Below are 15,725 nucleotides of genomic sequence, written 5' to 3' on the forward strand. Positions count from 1 at the left end.
GAGGAAGGATTTATCAGTATTTATACAACTATATTCAAGGATTCCATGTGCCATCCAACGATTTATCAATGATGAACTATCAAACTGAACATATTTCTTCTAAAAAATTCAACAGCAAGCAATGCACTGCTGTAAGATATTTATGAAATCATACGAACAACAATAAGACATTAGGATCATAGATTTGATAAACCAAAATTACAATAAATCAATTACAATTTACTTATCTTTGGAATACGGAAGACATGGTTCTTACATATGACAAAAGAGTCTTCTACTTTCAACAAGCATAAGTGTTCCAGCAATAATAGGGTTTGCTTAGAATGGAACGTGTATTTTGTGAAAGTAGGGACACTCTTAATAGAGTGATTAGGGTTCCTCCAATCCCACCCATTATAGTAATTGGAGGAATACACCAAATCACCATTTAATGTTAATGTTGTCCAACTAAGGCAAGTACAATATGTCTTACTTAATTAGGGTTTCAATTAACCAACTAAATATATCTTGATCCCATGATTCTTGCTAACCAATTTTGAATAATGTTAAAAGTCAAATATCTTGAAGATCAAGTTATTTGCCTTTTAAGTTATTCAATTCATAATAATTGACAACTCAACATGAGTCTTACAATTACTTCAAATGAGAGGGCAATTGATTATAACTCAGTCTCAAAGCAGGTAGAATGTGACTAGCTCCCTGTCGTTCTATTTCCCATATCTCAGAATCTCTAATCAATTTCCACTGACGCTCATCGGTCTTTGAGTAAAACTGACTCCCTAAGATTTTCATAGCTAAGGGAACCCTTCCCCACTTTCTTGCATTATCTTTTCCCATTTCATAGAGGCTTGGATGTTGTCTTTCTTATCCTTCTTCAAATGCACACTTTATAAACAAAGACAAACAATCCTGAAAAGAGAGAACTTCTAAATTTATGCATGTTCCAACCGTGCCCATGATTGAAGCAACTAAGATATTATGTGTTGTCACCAAAATCTTAGATCCTATCTTGGCCCCCTCTATATAACAAATATCTCAACTCACTCCATTTGATACGATCTTTGTTCCATACATCATCCAAGACGAGCATAAATTTCTTATCCTTTAAAGCGTCTCGTAGTTGTTCTTGCAACTGATCCAGATAAAACGCAATCCTTCATTGATCTCTTTTTCCAAATATCAAAGTCCACTGTCACATGTTGCCGCATTCGTAAGCTAAAACTCCAAACGACTCTCTGATCATTGTACACCAACTTGGCAAGTGTGGTCTTCCCTGAACCTCCTAATCCTACTATAGGAATAACAGATACATTCCGACCATTATCCCCACCTTGATGATCATCGCCTTGTATCATTAGAAGATCAAGAACTTCATTTTTTTTTCTATTTCTTTACCAATAACCGCCGAAGCACGGACAATGGAATTGGTCGTATTCCCATTCTCCCTCACATAATCACCGAGATGAAGGTGATGATGAACAGTGCGGAGATCATAAAAATTCTTATCATCTTTAAGCTCGTGTAACCTTTCTGCTCTCCTTTATTCCATGACCTGTTAAGGATCATAAACCACCACATATCTTACATATAACACTGAAAGAATTGGGATGAAGAAAGAGATTGATCACAACTTGATAAGAATTGTAATTTTGGGTTTTCGGCTTAATTGTTGAGATTAGAAGTTCAAGTTTCTATTATAGCTATTTCTGTTTTTAGTGATTAGTTATAAGGGAATTGTCCAGCTGGCACTCCTTGTGTGATGTTGGTTTAAATAGAGCAATAGCTCTCTTGGTTTAAATAGAGTAATCGCTCTCTTGCTTTGGGAATGGTTATTTGAATATTTTAATAGAAAAAAAATATATACACGAGGCTTTTGCTTCATCTTCTACCTCTCGCACCCCTTCCATTGTCTCACAGGGTTGAGAGAGATAATCGATTTGAGTCTTATCATTGGTATCACCCAAATCTGATCTTAGTTTCTCTTGAATTTCTTTGTTGTGTTTCTTATTTTTATCATAATCATAATTAGGGCATTGACACTATGATTAAGGGGAGATGACAACATAGACTCCTATACAAAGGAACCAGACTATTAACCATCTGGGGAACAACCAATACTCGGGAGGAAACAAGCTTGAATAGTTGACAAAACCCCTTAAAACCTAATGACACGGAAACCATCCTAATATCTAGGAAACCCTAATAACCACTGGGCTACTTCCAATACTCCCCCTCAAGCTGGATCCAGGAGGTTTATGGAGCCAAGCTTGGACAGAAGACGTTGAAACTGATGCGAGGCCAAGGGCTTGGTGATGATGTTGGCCAGTTGGTCAATGCTTCGGGTATAATGTGTCTGAATCACCTGTGACTGAACTTGTTCCCGAATGTAGTGGCAATCAACTTCAATGTGTTTCGTCCTCTCGTGAAAAACTGGGTTGGATGCAATATGCATTGCGGCCTGGTTATCACAAAATAAGGACATAGGGAGCGTGGTTGGTTCACCCAAATCACACAGAAGTCCCTTCAGCCATATCAATTCACAAGCAGTTGAAGCCATGGCACGATACTCGGCCTCTGCACTTGATCTGGCGATGACAGTTTGCTTTTTACTCTTCCAGGTGACCAAGTTTCCACCTACAAAGGTGCAATAGCCAGTAGTGGACTTACAATCGATGGCGTTGCCTGCCCAATCAGCATCGCAATACCCCATGATTTGGGTATTTTCATTCTTCTTCATGATGATACCACGACCTACTGAACCTTTCAAGTAACGTAGGATCCTTTTAACAAGATTCAGATGTTCGAGTGTTGGGGATTACATGAATTGGCTCACGATACTCACAGAATAGGTGATGTCGGGTCTGGTGATGGTTAGATAAATCAACTTACCCACCAGCTTCTGATAATAGCTTATATCCGTGAGTGGCATGCCATCCAAGTTAGGTTTGATTTTGCTGTCGAGGGGAGTAATGGCAGGTTTCGCATCGATCATGTTAGCTTCCTTGATTTTGCTGTCGAGGGGAGTAATGTCCTTTGTGAGAGGTTGCCATTTCTATACCAAGGAAGTACTTCAAGATTCCAAGGTCTTTAATTGCAAACCTTTATCTAAGAGATTGTTTCAGGTTGCAGATCTCGTCAGGATTATCCTCCGTGATTATCAGGTCATCGACATAGATCAGTACAACCAGTTTGCCCACAGCTCCAGTGCGAACAAAGAGTGAGGAATCTGCATTGCTACTTTTAAAACCAACGCTGATGAGCACTGAGCTTAACTTGGCATACCAAGCTTGGGGAGACTGCTTCAGCCCATAGATAGATTTGTGCAGTTTGCACACTAAGTCAGGTTTATTGCTTTGGGGATACCCTGGTGGCAACTTCATATTTGAGAACGCCGTGCAAGAATGCATTTTTTACGTCCATTTGATACATGGACCACCCCTTGTTTACAGCCACAGACAATAGAACCCTAACTGAGTTCATTTTTGCCACAGGTGCAAATGTTTCTTTGCAGTCCACCTCGAACGTTTGAGTGAATCCCCGAGCCACCATCCGTGCTTTATGTTTCTTAATCGATCCATTTGAATTGAATTTGAACTTGTAGATCCATTTACAGCCCACGACTTTCTTGCCTTTTGGAAGTTTGGTGATGCTCCAGGTTTTGTGTTGGTCTAGGGCTTGAAGTTCTTCTTTCATTGCTTTCTTCCACACTCCTTGGCTGTTAGCATCATCAAAACTCTGAGGTTCACTATATCGTGAAATGCTACTTAGGTAGGCTGTATGTTCCTGTGTCACTCTTTTGTACGTCACATAGTTGGAGATAGGATGTGTGGGTTTGTAGGTGACAAAGTCTTGAAATCTTGTGGGAAGTTGTCTCGCACGCATTGGATTTCGGCGTGGAGCAGGAGTAGTTGTCTCACATCCATTGACACCTTGAATTTCATTGTGAGTATCATCTTGGTTGTCCCCACCTTCGTGCAGTGTATCTTCTGAAGTGCAGCCGTCAATGTCACCATCAGTGATTCCATGGTTGTGACCTTGTTCTGATGAAGCTTCAAGCTTGATTCTTGGCAGTGGGAACACATCTAATATACTACTATCCCTTTGGCTTGTTATTTCACATTGTTTGCCAAAAAAAGGGTTAGTTTCATGGAATTGAACATCTTTGGACACAAGTAATCTCCTCAGTTGGGGATTATAACACTTATATCCCTTTTGTGAAGAAGAGTAACCAAGAAAAATACATTTAGCAGCCCTGGGATCTAATTTGTCTCGGTGATGAGATTGAATGTGGACAAAGCATATGCAGCCAAAAACTCTAAGGTGTGAGAGGTCAATCTTGCTTCCTTTCATAACCTCAAGAGGAGACTTGAACTCCAAGACTCGGCTGGGGAGTCTATTGATGATATAGGCAGCTGCCATAACCCCTTGAGACCAAAATCTCTTTGGTACATTCATTTGTAGCATTAGAGCCCTAGTTTTTTCAAGCAAGTCATAGTTTTTTCGTTCGGCAACACCGTTTTGCTGAGGTGTACCAACGCAACTTGTTTGGTGCATGATGCCATGAGTGCTTAAATATTGTTTCATGATATGAGATGTGTATTTGGTGCCATTGTCAAACCTGAGAGTTTGGATTTGAGAGGAGAAATGGTTTCTAACAAGGTTATGGAAGTCTTTGAACACTTCCATTACTTCATGCTTAGACTTTAGAAGATATAACCATGTGACTCGAGAGAAATCATCCACAAAGATCACAAAGTACTTATAACCATCAAAAGATTCATTAATTGGTCCCCATACATCAGAATGGACTAGTTCAAAACATCTACTAGTTCTGGACAATGAAGATTTAAAAGGTAACCGAGTGGCCTTAGACAAATGGCAGGTTTCACATGAGGTTACATCCTTTCCTAGATTTGGAAACAAAGTCGACAAAATGGTTGGGGCCGGGTTCTCTTGAATGGGATTGAACTTGGCTTGGAACCCCCTGGGATTGTTCTTTGACATGTAATAGAGACCATCTAGGAAAAACCCTTCACCAATCGTCTTCTTGGTGGCATAATCCTGAAAAATGACATTGTGAGGGGAGAATATGGCCAAACAGTTCAAGGTTTTTGTGATTTTACTCACAGATAGGAGTTGAAATGGAAAGGAAGGAACATATAGGGCCACTGACTCAATCACATCAGACATTAGGTTTATTTTTTCCTTTCCTAAAACCCTTGCATTCTCCCCATTTGCAGTTGAAACTTGAGAGAGATTTGATAATTTTTCAAACTTATTAGGCTTGGATACATGGTTGGTCATATGATCTGTGGCACCCGAATCTACAACCCAAAAATCATGCAACATATTTATATTAAGAGCAGTTTTAAAAGCTTTCATGATACCTTGCATGTCTTCTAGGGGTATGGTTTTTGTGTCCACCAGGAAACCAGCAAACTTGCCTAGTAAAGCCGTCGAGTTCTCTTCTTCCAAGTTTTCTCCTCGGTTGCTTCCAGCACTTCCTTTCCTGCCTTGAAGGTACAACGCAAACTCATTTATGAGTTCAACAGGGTTTGCTGTGAAGGTTTTTAATGTGTCAGACCCCTTAGAAGTAAAGGCAGAAGCATGATTGGCACGATGTACAGTACGGTTCATCCTTTGTGTACCCTTGTTGTCCTTCATGAAGTCCGGTTTTAATTCTGGATGTAAAATCCAGCACGTTTCCTTAACATGACCTGTATAGTTACAGTGTTGACATTTCAAATGTGGGTGCTTTCCTTTGTACTTCCTCTCGTTGGTCAGATAAGCCCTGGCATCAGGTACACTAGCCTTTGTACCCATGTTCATGACCTTCCTCCTCACTTCTTCACGTTAGATTGTTGCACATACACTGGTGAAGGAAGGGAGTTCAGAGTTCATGAGTATGTGACTTCGTAGATCTTCATATTCTGAATCGAGACTAGACAGAAGTTGAAATATCTTGTCTTCTTCTGCTCTTTTACGAATCACAACAGCATCGATCGTATGAGGACGATATATTTCTAACTCATTCCACATGCTTTTCATGCTCCCTAAGAGTTGCACAAATGGTTTACCTTCTTGTTGTAGATTGGATATGTCCCTTTTCAGTTGGAAGACTCGTGCAGCATTATTCTGACTGCCATACATTTCCTTGACAGTCTCCCATAACTGAAATGAAGATTCCGAATAGTTGAATATTTCAGCTAGCTTACGATCCATGGAGTTTATGAGCCACGACATAACCAGCTGATCTTTGCTAAGTCAGGATTCATAGTTTGGTGAGGAAGCATCAGGTACTTCGATGTTCCCATTTATGAACCCTAACCTGGACCTTCCACCTAGAGCGAGGGATACAGCTCCCGACCAAGGCAAATAGTTAAACTCATTCAAAAGAACTGAGCTTAACCTTTGATTTGGATTAACATTCATCTCAGGCACATTCACGGATGAAATCGCTGGTGAACTTTCAGCATCTGATCCTAATGGATTTTCTTCAGCCATGTTGGAGGATGAACATGCTCAACAAGTAGTAAAGCAGAAGCAGGTTATTTTCCCTGCTCTGATACCATCTTGAATTTCTTTGTTGTGTTTCTTATTTTTATCATAATCATAATTACAATGTACATCCACCATATATAAGGAGAAGACCTTCCTTAATTTACGCCACAACTGATGGCTTAGGGAAGGCAAACAACGACTCCTTAAATTAGGGCATTGACACTATGATTAAGGGGAGATGACAACATAGACTCCTATACTCGGGAGGAAACAATATGGGGAACAACCAATACTCGGGAGGAAACAAGCTTGAACAGTTGACAAAACCCCTTAAAACCTAATGGCACGGAAACCATCCTAATATCTAGGAAACCCTAATAACCACTGGGCTACTTCCAATAGTTTCCCTTACCTTTTTATGCCCCGCCACACCTACAACACAAGATTTTCCCTCATGGATGCTCGCATCGAAGCTTTGGAGGCTTCTGTCGCTGCCCTCTTCGATACTCTGAAATCGAAGCTCTCCATCTTTTTCAATCAATTTCACCGGGAGATGGCTTTCTTCGAGGATGGTGTTGGATCCCCTTCAGCCTATACTCCGGTTACTCCTGATGTTTCACCCAATTCAGCCAATCATGGTGAGGTCGAATTTCATAGGTCCCATCGCCGTGATTTATATGACGGTGGTCCTTCTTCCCATTGCTAACAATGGCAGCCGAGGATTGAGTTTCCCAGATTTCTTCCTGGTGAGGATCCTTGGGCCTGGATCTACTGTGTTGAGCAATTTTTTGCTTATTACTTTACTCTGAAGCATCAGAAAGTTGTTATGGTATTCTTCCATCTTGACCACGAGGCTTTTCAATGGTTCCGTTGGCAAGACTGCTTACTGACCACTCCACACTGGGAGGATTTCACGCGTGCTCTCTGCTGCGAATTTGGCCTTTTTAAGTTTGAAGATAGTGTTGAAGCACTCTTTAAACTTCGCCAATTAGGTACTCTCAAGGATTACATATCTGAATTTTTCCATTTGGCAAATCGCACACCAGATTTAGGGCCTATCTTATTGAAGAGTTGTTTTCTAGATGGATTGAAAAAAAAGTTGAAATATGATGTGAAGTTGTTGCGTCCAAACATTGTTCATGATGTCATAGCCATTGCAGTCCAATTGAAATACCAAATTTACCAATCTTAAGGGTGGGTTGTCTAAGCCTTCTCCACTTCTCAGATCCCACACTCCTAACCCTATACCTTCCTCGGTGTTTTTTAAATCCACTAACTTCCCAGTCAAGAAATTGACTCTAGAGGAAATACAGAAGAAGCAGGAGTGCGGCGAGTGCTGGTTTTGTGACGACAATCAAACTAGGGGTCATAGGTGTATTCATAAGCAACTGTTGATGTTAGATTTGGTTAATGTAGATGAAGGGGAAGCTAATCCACCTTTACCCGATACTTTGCCGGAGATACAACATGTGGAACTGAGCGAATGCGCCTTCTATGATACTAAAGTTAAGCACACTATGCAAACTATGAAAGTGTTAATGGTCAGCTTGTTACAATACTCTTGGACTTGGGTAGCACACACAATTTCATAGATTCTCGATTACTTAAGAAGTTGGGGTGGGCACCCCAACTCGACCTTTTGAAGTAATGATTCCAGATGGAGGGAGAGTAAGTAGCTCGGGTTGCTATACTAATATTGCTTTAAATATTGGAGGATACACTTGTGCAGTGGATTTATTTGCCTTACCATTAGGTGGTTGTGATGTGGTTCTCAGGGTTCACTAGCTTTCTTCTATAAGTTCACTTTTATGGGATTTCCAATTAATGACCCTACAGTTCTCTAAGGAGGGTTGTCAATACATGTTGGTGTATAGTGCTACCACTGCACCTTCAAGAGATATCCATGCAATAATTGGATAAGGAAATTTCTAATTCCAACCTGAGGCTCTTCTTCTACTCGATGGAGCATGACAAATTAGAGGCTTGTAGCTTGAATTTTGAGCAGCTTCAGAAACTACAACATGTTCTCAGGCAATTTGACGAAGTCTTTATCTTGCTAACCAAGCTACCACTTAGTAGGGATCATGACCATAAAATACCTCTTATCTCTAGTGCTAAACCACCAAACATCCGTCCCTATCACTACGGTCCTTTGCAAAAGGCTGAAATAGAAAAGGTTGTGAAAGGGCTACTTACTTCAGGTTTCATACGCCTAAGCCATATCTCTTTCTCCTTTCCAGTGCTCCTAGTGAAGAAAAAAGAAGGCACATGGATGCTTTGTATAGATTACAGGGAACTCAATGCAATCATTATAAAGGATAAGTATCATTTCCCTCTCATTGATGACTTGTTGGATGAATTATATGGTGCCAAATTCTTTTCTAAATTGGATTTGCGGTCATGTTATCACCAAATACTTATGCACCCTAAGGATGTAAAGAAAACTGCATTTCATACTCACGAGGGACACTATGAGTTTTTGGTTATGCCATTTGGGCTTACAAATGCCTCAGCCACTTTCCAAAACCTCATGAATGATATTTTCAAGCCTTATTTGCAGAAATTCATTTTGGTTTTCTTTGATGACATTTTTGGTCTATATTCAATCATGGAAGGATCATTTGTCACACCTTTACACCACTTTTGAATTGCTCCAGCACCACCATCTATTTGTTAAGAAGCAGAAATGTGCAATTGGCCAATCAGGAGTGGAGTACTTAGGCCATATTGTCTCTGGCAATGGAGTGGAGGCACATCCCTCCAAGATTTAAGCAGTCTTGGAGTGGCTATTTCCAAAGACTGTCAAGGAATTAAGAGGCTTTCTTGGCTTGACTGGTTATTACAGAAAATTTGTCCTAGGATATGGAAAAATTTGTCAACCAATTGACAAGGAAGAATGGTTTCCATTGGAATTCTATTGCTGATGAAGCTTTTAACAAACTTAAGATGATCATGTCTTCACCTTAGGTCCTGGGTTTACCAAAATTTTCCATTCATTTTGAGCTAGAGTGTGATGCATTTGGCAATGAAATTGGAGCAATGTTGCAGCAACAGGGGAGACCAATTGCCTTCTCCAGTCAAGCTTTAAGTCCCAAACACCAAACTCTTTCCACTTATTAGAGAGAATTGATTGCAATTGTTCATGCAATCAAAAAGTGGTACAACTACCTACAAGGAAGGCACTTCATAATCAAGATAGATCATTGCAGTTTAAAATACTTCCTTGATCATAGGGCTAACACACCATTTCAGCAGAAGTGGGTCTCAAAACTGCTAGGGTATGACTATGAGATTCACTACAAGAAGGGTTGTGATAATGTAGTAGCTGATGCCTTGTCTAGAGTGCATGGTTCTGATACTCTTAGCAATGTTGTAAAGGTTTTACAAGGTCAAGATTTAAGTTGTACAACTATATCTTACCCTTATTTTGGTTTGATTGTTAAGTTAAGAAGGTCTACTGAAAGTGATGTTTGGATTTAACAGAAGTGTGTGGAGGTTAATGCCATCATCCAAGATCCTTCCATTGTTCCTACATTAAAGCACTACCATATTGATAGTGGTTTTTTGAGATACAAGTCTCGAATTGTGCTAGGCTCAGATTCTCCTTGGAAGTTAAGGGTAATTGAAGAGCATTAATCCACACCATCTACGGGTCACCAAAAGGTACTAAAAACCTATCATGGAATGAAAAAAAAAATTTCTATTGGGTGGAAATGAAGAATGACATTAAATCCTTTGTGGTTGAGTGTAGTACATGCCAGCAAAATAAGTATGAAACCATAACTCTACCTGGTTTAATTCAGCCACTGCTTATACCTCAGAAGGTTTGGACGGATATAAGTATGTATTTCATTGTGGAGTTACCTCTTTGCAAAGGCAAATCTATTATATTTGTGGTAGTTGATTAGCTCTCAAAGTATTCTCACTTCATAGCAATGGCCCACCCTTACATTGCAACCATGGTAGCTCAAGTATTTGTTGAAAATATCTTCAAGTTACATAGAATGCCCTCTTCTATTGTCAGTGATAGGGACTCGATCTTTGTGAGTTCATTTTGGAAGGAGTTTTTCAAACTTCAAGGCTCAAATTGTGTATGAGCTCGGGGTATCACCCCTAGAGTGATGGGCAAACGGAAGTGGTAAACAGGTGCCTTGAAACATATCTCAGGTGTTTTATGGGCAACAAGCCTAAACAGTGGGTCCATTGGTTGCCTTGGGTTGAATGGAACTACAATACATCATATCACACATCCTCTAAGTTCTTCCTATTTGAACTAGTTTATGGTTATGCACCCCCACATGTCTCTGCATATGAACTCAGAATTGCCAAAGTAGAGTTAGTGGAACAAGCTTTGATTGCACGAGATCAGTTGTTATCTATGTTAAAGACCAACATAGAAGTGGGACAGAACAGAATGAGGGACCATGCCAATAAACACAGAACCGAGAGAGGGTTTGCAGTAGGGGATTTTGTCCATCTCAGGTTGGTACCCTACCAATTGCAGTCTCTAGCTTTTCATGCTTATCACAAGCTACATCTTAAGTTCTACAGTCTTTATGAGATGCTCGAGAGGATTGGCGTCGTGGCTTATATGTTGAAGCTGCCTAAGGGTACTAAAATACACCTAGTCTTCCATGTTAGCTGCCGTAAAAAGCATTTAGGAAGCTTGATTTAACCCTTGACAACACTTCCAGAAGTAACTGAAGATGGCACAGTGCAAGAGACTCTTCTTTCCGTTCTTGCAAGAAAAATGTATAAAAAGGGTACAATTGTAGAAGTTCAAATGTTGGTGCATTAGTTAGGACAAGAGGAACATAAGGCTGCGTGGGAAGATTATGATGACTTCCATGCTCGATTTCCAGATTTTCAGCTTTGAAAATCTTGTGGACAAGGTTGTTTTCCAAGGGGGGAATGATGATAATTAATTCCACGTCATTATCCTTATCACACTCAGTGATAATTCAAATAGAGTCCTAACATGACCTACGCTCAAGCGGAATCCAACTGGATTAGAGCAGGGAAAGAAATGATGTACCTTTCTAGTTGTGCCACTGCCACGAACCACTTGCCTTCGCAAAGCTTCACACTCAAACTCGTCCAATAGATCATCCGCATCAAGGAACACATCTTTAAGTTATCGTAGCCAACTGCGTAGCTTTTTGTTACGTGCTTGCTTCTCTTCGGCATCCAAGAACACGTCTCTGATGGTGAACATGGTTTATCCTAGCTTTTGCAGATCCACTTTTACACCCTATAGCAAGCAAATCTCTTCAGAAGCAATAGAGCTGAGCTTTGCAATGATTCTGCTTGCCAACATAAATACAAGCTTGGCCATCTTCTTCTGCTTGATAAGGTGAGCTCAAGGTAATAATTGAGATTTTTCTAGCCTTAACTCAAGATAATGATTCTGGTTCTTTGTTAAAAGTATGATCAAACCCTTAATATGCTTTTAAACAGTTAACAATTATAAAGAAAGGCTTGTAATATGTTTCCTTTGTTATGAATAGACATAAGTTAGAGAAATAACTTTTACTAGGTACAAGAGAGAAGTGGGTGCTAGATATCACACTATTTAGTTTTGTAACTATAACATAAAAGAAGAAAGGATGAATACTGATATTATTGCTTTTCTTAGCTATGTCATAATTACACATGGAGTGCTCTTTATATAGAGCAACATCTGTAACAAAAAAATAAAAGCAAAGTGATTGCTCTTTTTGAAAACTTCATATAATGACACACTGCTACTATGTCATTTCTGAAAACTTCATATGATGACACATTGCTACTGTGTCTTTTTTGAAAACTTTGACAAACTGATGTGGGCATTCACTCCAATAATTTTACAACACTCCTACATATCAACATTAGTTGCCTCGTTAAAACCTTGCTCGGATAAACCCATTGACAAAAAACTGTAGCGAAGGAAAAAGAGTACAACTTTCCTTAGATCGTTGAAATAGTGTTTAGTATACTTATGTTGCCTCATTAAAACCTTGATAGGAAAAATCATGTGGAAAAAATTATAGTCGAAGGAGAAAGAGTACAACATGCATGTGTCATGGATACTCCCCCTGAAATGTATTTCCCCCTGATTCCGCATTCTTCAAGTTTAACTAATTGGTAAGTCAACGTAATCCAATACCATGCACTAGTTTCTAAAACGTGCACTTTGGTAGAGATTTGGCGAATAGGTTTGCCAGATTTTCATTGGAACGGATTTTTTTGACTTCAATAACTTTAGTCTTCTGAAGCTCATGTGCATTGAAAAACTTTGGAGATATGTGTTTAGTCTTATCACCCTTGATGAATCTTTCCTTCATTTGGGCAACACATGCTGCATTATCTTCATGAATGGCAATTGGAGTGTCTGTCTTTGAAGGTAGACCACATGAATTCCAGATATGATGGATAATTAATCTTAACCAAGAACATTTTCGACTTGCTTCATGTAAAGAAAGTATTTTCGAGTGTTTGGAATATGAGCAACTAATGTTTGTTTTGTTAAGTGCCATGAGACTGATGTATCTCTATTAGTGAACACATATCCAGTTTGTGAGCTAGCTTTATGCGTACGAGAGAGAAAACCAGAATCTGCATATCCAACAAGGATCTGGTCATTTGTGGATTTCTCTTAGTAGAAGAGACCCATGTCTGTTGTCCCATGAAGGTATCGTAAAACATCTTTGACTCCTTTCCAGTGACGAATTGCTAGAGTAGAGCTATACTTTGCTAACAAGTTGACTTAAAAAGTTATATCTGGTTTAGTACATTGTGCTAAATACAATAAAGCACCTATTGAACTCAGATATGGTACTTCTGGACCAAAGACCATTTCATCATCTTCTTTTGGATGGAATGTATCTTTCTTAATGTCCAGAGAACGAACGACCATTGCCATGCTGAGTAGATAAGCCTTGTCTATTCCAAGCTTCAGGATTTTTTCAATGTAAGCTGATTGATGGACCAAAAATCTATTAGCACAATGCTCGATCTGCAGGCCGAGGCAATATTTTGTTTTTCCAAGGTCTTTTATTTCAAATTCACTTTTCAGATATTCAGCAGTTTTATTGAGCTTTTCAGGAATTCTAACTAAGTTCATATCATCAACATATACTGCCACTATATAAAATCCAGAATTTGATTTCTTAATAAACACACAAGGGCAAATGACACTGTTGACATATCCTTCTTTGATCATATACTCACTGAGATGATTATACTACATTCATCCAGATTGTTTTAGCCCATATAATGATCGCCTTAATTTGATTGAGAGCGTACCTCATGGTTTGTTAATCATTTCAGGCAACTTAAGTCCTTCTCAACTTAAGTCCTTCTAGGACCTTCATATATATGTCAGTATCTAATTTTCCATATACATATGCAGTGACAACATCCATAAGTCGGATGTCAAGTTTTTCTGAAACCACCAAACTTATTAAGTAACGGAACTTAATTGTATCTATTACAAAAGAATATGTCTCCTCATACTCAATTCTAGGTCTTTGTGAAAAACCTTGTGCAACGAGTCGTGCTTTATATCTTGCAATCTCGTTTTTCTCATTGTACTTTCTTGTGAATACCCATTTGTAACCCATGGGGTGTACACCAAGCGGGTTTGGACTACTGGTCCAAAAATACTTCACCTTTCTAAGGAATTTAACTATGCTTGGATTGCATTTTTCCCACTTAGGCCAATCTTGTCTTTGTTTGCATTCATCAACAGAGCGGGGCTCAATATCATCGCTTAATATGATTTTAGTGGCTACTGCAAATGCGAACATGTCATTGATGATTATTTCATTCCAATCCCACAATCCATTTGTACATGCATAATTTATGGAGATTTCTTTGCTTTCACGTCCTTCTATCTCTTCACTGATATGTGTCTCATCAAAGACATTTTCTTTTTCCGAATCATGAATTGTGGATTTGTCATTCATTTTCTTTTCCTAAATGATTTCATTTGGATTCAGTTGTACCCTCATCCTTCTCTTTCAAGGAGCTAAATCTTTTGAACTTGGGGGTCTACCATGCTTCAGGCGTGCACCAGATGAATCATTCGATGCTACTTTATTTTGTCCCACAAGGACATCAATTCTTCCAGGCGCATTTGATTAGCAATACTTTGAAGATGAATGATCATTTTCACTTCATTTTCACATTGAGTGCTTCGTGGGTCAAAATGAGATAAGGTGGGTACAACCCATGTCAGTTCTTGCCGTTCTTCTAAAACGGTCTTTTCTCCCCTAACAACGGGAAGACTGTCTCATAAAAGTGACAATCCGCAAAATGAGCTGTAAACATATCACCTGTCAAGGGTTCCAAATATCTAATGATAGATGGTCAATCAAAACCCACATAAATTCCGAGTTTACGCTAAGGTCTCATTTTAGTGCGTTGTGGCGGTACAATCAGCACATAAACAGCACATAAACAAAACTCGACCAACTACAGTATTACAGATAAGAGATGTAGACACAAAGTCTATACACGGTGACCTTGCAGAATCCCTCATTTAACAGCTAACTAATTTGACTGGTTCATATAACAAAACAAGAGCAAAAATTGACCTATTCTTCCCTACCTTTTTGACCAAGCGCCCGATTCTTGGAGAAGTTTTGGCAGTGGACCTAGAGACCCTCTCAAAGTCCAGTCTCATTACTATTTGCCGGACTTTCCTACGTTCAATATGTATCAAAATGCTGTTATCCGCACACTTATTTTTACTCACATACTCTAAATTTTCGGCATCAAATCAAATGAATTGAGATCAACGGACCAAAATTAACAAAAAAATGTGTAGAACATAAGGAGTGTGATTCTTAGAGGAGTTTTGACAGTGATCAAAAATCAATCATGCCCACGAGCTCTAACTCAACCAAATCCAAGGGATTTAATAAACTGAGTAATGGAAAATGAAAGCTACAACTACATTAGAGATGAATGTTTATGGCAACCATACTAACACTATCTTAGTTCAATGTCTAAATTACCGCACAAAATCATAAATTAGCTCTCGTTGCCCCCAGGTGGGATCATTGTATTCTCCCACATCCATATATGATCACTTTTCTTTTAGATTAAAATGGAAGGAGATGAAAAAGAAAGTACGAATAACAAATCAAAGTTGGCACCTTTCGTGCTTGAAATCTTTATCTCAGTGATTAACCCCGGGCAGACCATCTAAAAATGAGTCCATGGTGGAACTGTCTAGTCCT

General features: G+C 39.2%; 1 pseudogene; it reads right to left on the reverse strand.

The window, feature by feature from the left end:
• Positions 1–633: 633 nt before the first annotated feature.
• On the reverse strand, positions 634–11,836 carry LOC137712133 (disease resistance protein RGA2-like; annotated as a pseudogene).
• Between the last annotated feature and the right edge of the window lie 3,889 nt (positions 11,837–15,725).

Source organism: Pyrus communis, chromosome 13, assembly GCF_963583255.1.
Source record: "Pyrus communis chromosome 13, drPyrComm1.1, whole genome shotgun sequence".
NCBI lineage: Eukaryota > Viridiplantae > Streptophyta > Magnoliopsida > Rosales > Rosaceae > Pyrus > Pyrus communis.